Consider the following 7,051-nt stretch of genomic DNA (forward strand, 5'->3'; position numbering starts at 1 on the left):
AAAAAAACAAACAAACAAAAAGAATCCTTTGTTATCTGTGACTTAGGCTAAGAAAGAAGAGTTAGGCTGTAGATATATCACTTTCTTTGACCACAGCGGGATCACTTTTTTCTTAAATCTGATTTTCTTGTTTCAAACCATATTTTACATAATTTGGAATAATAAACAGTAAAACTAAGCATCATAAACTTGTGGAAGGATCATAAAAATAAGTATTCATATCACATGATTAGTTGATCTTTGTAATGAATGTTTGGCCAAGGTTCCTGAGATTCCAATTTTAGGTTATCTTCCAATTAGATAATTAACTATAATGTTGTTTAGCCATATATTTTGTTATTTGATGAACAATCCTAATTTTAGAGGAATTAAATAATTTTTCCATGTACACAGAACCTGGATGAAAAGTCAGGATTAAAGTCCAAGAGAATTAACTCCAATTGCTTTATTTTTCTGAAAGATGTGCCTGAGGTTGTTGGAAACATTACAATTGCTGCATTTATGTATTCATTTCAGTATTTGGAACTATGAGCTCGACCTCTACGAGAAATATGAAAGTAAAATGTTTTTATTTTTAATATCTTTGCAAATTATTCTCTTGTTCTTTACTTAGTAATGCTGTTATTTGGATGATATTATGTTTTATTGGTTATGTGTGTTATATTTCATGTTTTGTTAAACCATGAATACAATGCTTATTAATTAGTTATTAGTAATACATACTTGTTTAAAATGAGTAGAAATATATTGTGCTTATTAATTGGTTTTACTATTTTGTTATTCATAGTCAATATTCATAGACATGTTGCTAATTTCAAATGTAATAATCATTAAGCATATATACATATAGAAATATATCAAGCACATATATAGGATGCACATATCTATGTGTATATGTATATATACATATATAGAGAGATATGAAAATAATATATTAGACTCTTTAATGCACTTGAATAAAACATAACATTTATCAATTATAATACTTCCTTTTGTGCAGTACTATTTTTGAAATATATGTTTTAAAATAGCATAGTATTTTTAACTTTCCTTCTCAAATCCCATGAGACGTATCTGAATCAGAAACACAAAAGTAACAGTTTTAATGGCTGAAGAGAAAGTTCAGTGTTAAAGCACTTGCCAGGCATTTGTGAGATCCCAGGTTCAACTGCCATCACTAAAACTACTCACACACTGATTGTTATTAGTGTAAAAAGTGTTGTATTCTTCTCCCTCACAGTTTAGATGGAACCAAGAGGTATGGCAATATTTTTTCATTTTTCCACAAGATATTTTACTTGAAAGTCTCATTCAGTTTCATATAAAGAAGAATATAAGTTACTTTGTACAGCATCTGACCAAGAGAATTAGAGTCAATTTTTAATATCGGGTTAGGATTAGGAAAAAGCTTGTGTTTATCAGCCATGCAAAAGGTCATTCATAGCAACCACTTTTACATAGTAATTGGAATCATGACCTTACCATTGATTAAGGGAACAATATATTGACTTTTATCTATGATAATTGGTGGCTTCTCATATAGAAATTTTAAAGCTCCTAGTCATCTTTAAATGCTTCTTATCTCTAATAGTGGCATTTTCTCTCCTAGATGTGTTTCTTAATATCATATAATTGACAGTACAAATAAGTTCCTTGGCCATCACACTGCCCCTTATGCTAACCATATGGGCTGAGGTCCCTGGAGAGAGAAGAAGTTGATTGTTTCATTTATCGTGGGTCACAGTGTCACTGACCTGATACTTGTCAAATGATTGAGATCACACTTCCAAGTTTCATTTGGATCATATTATATAAGATGTCATCACTTATAAGTGAAAGGCAGACAAGAAAATGCATCATCTACTTAGGAATCTGAAATTTCCCTTCAGAAAGGAACAAATTGGAGAACCTCTGGCCTCAGAGGTCGAGGTCACACTAGTTATCATCTCCTATTTGAAGAAGACTGTTCACTTGTATTTGACTTTAGAAACCTAGTTTAAGAGAAGTGCATTATTGCTATGCTGTGTATGATTTTCTATGTTTGGTTCTGAATATAACTTTATAAATTGGGAGGGGCTTATAACCTATTTGAATCTTTAATTTTATCTTCACAAAACTAGGTACATTTCCCAATGTTCTGTATTCTCAAATATAAAGCAAATTGTTTAGTATTTGTACATGAAAAACAAGAATTGAAATCTACGTTGGAAACATTTTATAATACCCATTGCATTATCTTTATGTTTTTGTTTTTAATTCCAGTATTTAATCAAAGATCTACTTTTCATTAAACGTTGTATGTTTTCTTAGTCTTTGTTCACAGAGAGTTTTCTGATAATTGTATATATAAGGTGGTGCATTATTAGTTTACTACTATATATGAATTATTCTTTATAAAACAAATATAATGTAGCTTCTAGTTGCAGAAATACATATCACAGTCTAAATTTGCAGTGCCATCTAGTGATAGCTAGGAGTTCAGACAGTTTTTATATTAAAATATATGTTGCTATGTTTGCTTCAAGGTGGAAACTTTATGTCCATCTTTATCTCTCATCCTTTTTCCTTCCCCCATCTCTGATTTTGTGTGAGAGAGAGAGAGAGAGAGAGAGAGAGAGAGAGAGAGAGCAGAAAAAAAGCTGTTCATATATTCTTTTTTGTATGTTCATGTGTGCAAATAGTTACACATGTATGTATTGAAGCCAAAGCTCTATGTCTCACATCTTTTTAAATCATGTTTTAGCTTATTATTTTGAGAATTGTCTTTCACTGAACGTTTAATTCATTACTATTCCATGATGAACAGCCAATAAGCTCATAGTAGTCATCCTTTCTCTGTGTCCTCAGTGCTCTTACACATGTTTGTACCAGCTCTTACTGTGTTTTAGAGGTGCAAGAAGAAGACTTCATACTTCTATTACAGTCAATTTCCCAACGAAGCCAATTTCTAGAACCTTAGTTTTGATTTCTCTAACATAAAAAATAAATAAAAGATATATCATCTGAATTTGGTACATTAACATGTTATTTCAATAAGTCTTATTTTATTTTAAATTTTACAATAAGCATTGCAATGAGGCAATAAGTAAAACTCAGTTTGTGTCACCTTAATAAAAATTAAGACATATAGCATTTAATTATCATGCAGCATTGTTTACATTAGTTTATTTGAAATTAATTAACACTGTCTGACACATTAAAGAAATTTATAGTTCTCATTGCCCTCCAAACATATTCTTTGCAAATAAGTATTATGTGTTTATTGTAAAAACCTATGGTACAGATATTTATATAACATTAATTAAAAATTTGATGCTTTAATGATTCATTGTTCTACAAGATCTATCTTCAACTGTCCTCAACATAAGCTGATTGTTTATGAGTCAATGGATTTTTTTTTTTTTTAGTTACCAAAGCAAGGTGTTGGGAAGAAAGTGGGACAGAGAAAAGGAAAAAAAATCATAATTTTCAACTTTTCAGATTCAGACTGTTATGTTGTTTCAAGTTACATGGGCAAAATTGACACCATGAGATTTATTATGAAGATATGAGTCTATGCTGACATTGATATATCATTTTTCTATATAGTAATATCAATGAAGCAATAAATTAATGCTAAAAAACCATGCAATGTGTAAGGAAAGTCAGGACTCATTTATGTGTTAAATAAAAAGATCTTCCATGACTCAGCAACTTTCCTTTAAAATTTATTGAAACGAATACATGTAATTCGAATCAGCAGATTTCAGTTGATTTTATGGACTGTGGAGGTTCTGTCCCTTTCATACCATCAAACAAAATAAACCATCCTAAATCTACAATACTCTTTTCATTGATTTTATAAATCTCTGGTTATGCTTAACCACTCATTCTGGCTACTATAAGGAAATTTTTGTTTATCTTTATGAACAAGTATTTTTTAATTACTGCTTTAGTAAGTAACTGGGGATAAAGTTCTGCTTTATATGCAAGAGTAAGTCTCACAGTTCATTTTGTGGAAGGGTTTATGAGACAATATCTTTGATGCTCTTGGGTTATTTCATTAAGGATATGTGTGGTATCGTATGCCAGGAAAATGGTTTTGACCCCCGTCAACCTAAATAGCAATGTTCTAATTTACCATTAGCCTCACTGTTATAGTATTTCTGTGGAGATATGCCAATAACCTACTGTCATCATAGGAAATGATTCTGGCTCAGGAATTTTGTCTGTGAGCCAGTCACAGGGGACATACCAAACTGAGCATGACAGTGCCTTCCTTCAAGGATATGGAAAATTTTTTGTGCAAGATTTGCTTTATTCACATCATCTTTGAAAAAGGAAAAAAAAGATTGAAGGCCATCTAAAATGTTTCTCCTAGACTCTGTTTTCAGTAAACAAATTCATGACAAGTTTGTATCTGTTAGCAACTGTGAGCTTGGATAAAATTACATTTCTCTGCAAGAGTGGTTCTTTGTTGTTTTCGGTCCTCATTTCTATTAATTCTACTTGTTTCATAGAATTCCAGATCCTTAATTTGTATAACCCTGAAAGAACTGAAAGTGAAGTCCCTATCCTCCCAAGATTGGAATCTCAGTGACTTGAGATGTTCCAACTCTAAGATAAATTTGCCCAACCGTTCCGCTACTCTCAAGACAGAAATAATATACAGTCAATCAGATGACCTAGTGATTTTTTTTTTTGGTTTTTCAAGACAGGGATTGCTATGGAAAATTACTCATATTTATCATGTACTATATGCACTTTAATATGTAGATATGTGGATATATTGTGATATAAAGGAAGGTCCTAAACAATATTATCATAATCTAGGGAAGAAGAAATGAAAGCATTTGGTAGCAGGATATTCAGAAGAAGCTGGGAACCTCAAACATGCATCCCTGAGCAGATCCTTCTTGTGAATCACACAGTGTTGGCATGACTATGGCTCTCCAATTATTTCTCCTTCCATGAACTTAACCATGACTACATTATCTAATTATCTGTTTCTATTTTTAAAAACTGCATTGTAATGGACATGTTACTATTCATTCTTCATTCTGCTGACAATAGTATAATGGCTAGAAACCAGGAAATTTTACTTTTCTGGGTAAGAGGAATTGATTGTAATCCTCCCTTTTAAATCATACCAATTTTTAAATTAGCTTGGAAAGAAAAGAATAAACAAATATATCCTGAATTGGACAACAAAAGAATGCTATGCTCAACAGCCCTCATTAGAGCTCAAGCTTGCCAGTGGAGAACTGCACTTCACGTTTAAGCAGATGTGCCAGATGTGTGAGGAGCACTTCCCAGGAGGTGGCAGTGGGATGTCAGAAGCAGATGGAGGAGTTCTCAGGGAGAGGACTGGGCATTAATGAAAATGCCACTTTCACATGGTTAGTCTTCGGAATTGCCTGACAAAATACTCTGAATTCCCAGATTCTAGAATCATGAAGTAGTTTTACTCTTGGGCCACTTTAGAATCAAATGGGACCTCTGATTAAAATGTTAATTAGTTTTAGTAGAAAGGATGACTGCCATTTCTGAGCCACAACAATTAATTTCAATTTAATTGAATATATCACATTCTTACTTTCTCACTTATAAATGAAGTGAGCGATTTGGATGAGAAGTCATAGCACTTTTGTTATTTTACTGCTGAGATTTGAAGATTGTTACTTCAATAAAGAAAATATCAAAACACAACCTCTAGAGCCTTAATGTGCACAGTTATGGTGATCATTCTTATAGTCTCATAAGACCTGGAAGAAAGTGTTGAGTCATTAATAATCAGTTTCAATGGCAAGTCACAATGAAAATAATGGCCAAGAGTTTAATCACCTTTCAGCAAGAGAAAGCTCAGGGTTCAATATGGAATTTTTCTTCAGGCAAAGAGATCCTGTACTTAGATTAAAAGAACCTTACGAGCTCAGAGGACAGGGCTGCTCCATACATCCCCAAGGATTCTACATTTCTTTAAACTAAGGGGGTGTGTAGAAGAGTAGAAACCAATCTCCATTCTTCCTCCTTCACTAGGAGACATGTAGGAAGGCTCCACTAAATGCTCCATTCAGAAAGAATGCTAAGTTTGCAAACAACAAATCACTAAAAGTATATTGTGCAATGTCTGAAAAGTTAAGTTAATATTCGTGTTAATATTTGAGGCCATTCAGGTCTTGGTTAAAAATGAGGACTTGATCCTCATTTACCAGTTACTGCTCTGTTTAGAGCTTCCTGTGAAGTGTTTCCAAATTTTAGAGACATACCTTGATTACTACCCTAATATTTTCTATAAGAAACACTGAAGTTTGCTAATATTAATAGTAAAAGATGGATAGTTATTATTGATTAATATGGCTTCTACATTCAAGTTATCTTAAATTTATATTCTATATTACTAAATTTTCTTTTCCAGTTCTCAAAGAAAAATGCAAAGTATTAAAATATTTTCAATATCATATAAAAATTACCCAGAAGTGAAGAGATTGATATGTGTCCTTTTGATATGGCAAATAACTTGGCATGTGCTAGGCTTTTATTTACTGATTTATGAAAACATATAATTTCAGTAAAATAAAATAGTGTCAATTGTATGTAATAGTTACACTGAGTTTTTATATTTTTGAAGAAATCAATATTTTTTTGGAATTCAATAGGATAGATTAATAACCAGTTTTAACAGTAAATTGGAGAATAAAGAAAAAAACTCTGCAAACTCCAGTTCTCTTGCTATCTGCACGCATACAGAGACACACAAATCACTCAAATATGTAAGACATCTAATGATTTTCTGTAGCTGGAACACTTGGCTATTATTCAATTTATGGGACATTAGAGTTAGGAAGAAACTTATATATTACATCATCTGAGCTTGTCTTTTTCTTGCCAAGGTCACAGCATGAAAGCAATTCAATTTGTCTTCCAAGTCCTGTTGCCTTCTTTCTAAAACCCTCTGTCCTTCCTATCTGAAAAACCCAGGAAGAATGTAACAAAGGCACATTTCTAAAATCCCCAGATCATTTTAAGGGATAATGCTCTCTCCTTCTTTCATGTTCCAGAGGCTTGCTAT

The sequence above is a fragment of the Microtus ochrogaster genome, chromosome 17 (genome assembly GCF_000317375.1).
Source record: "Microtus ochrogaster isolate Prairie Vole_2 chromosome 17, MicOch1.0, whole genome shotgun sequence".
In the NCBI taxonomy this organism is placed as follows: Eukaryota; Metazoa; Chordata; class Mammalia; order Rodentia; family Cricetidae; genus Microtus; species Microtus ochrogaster.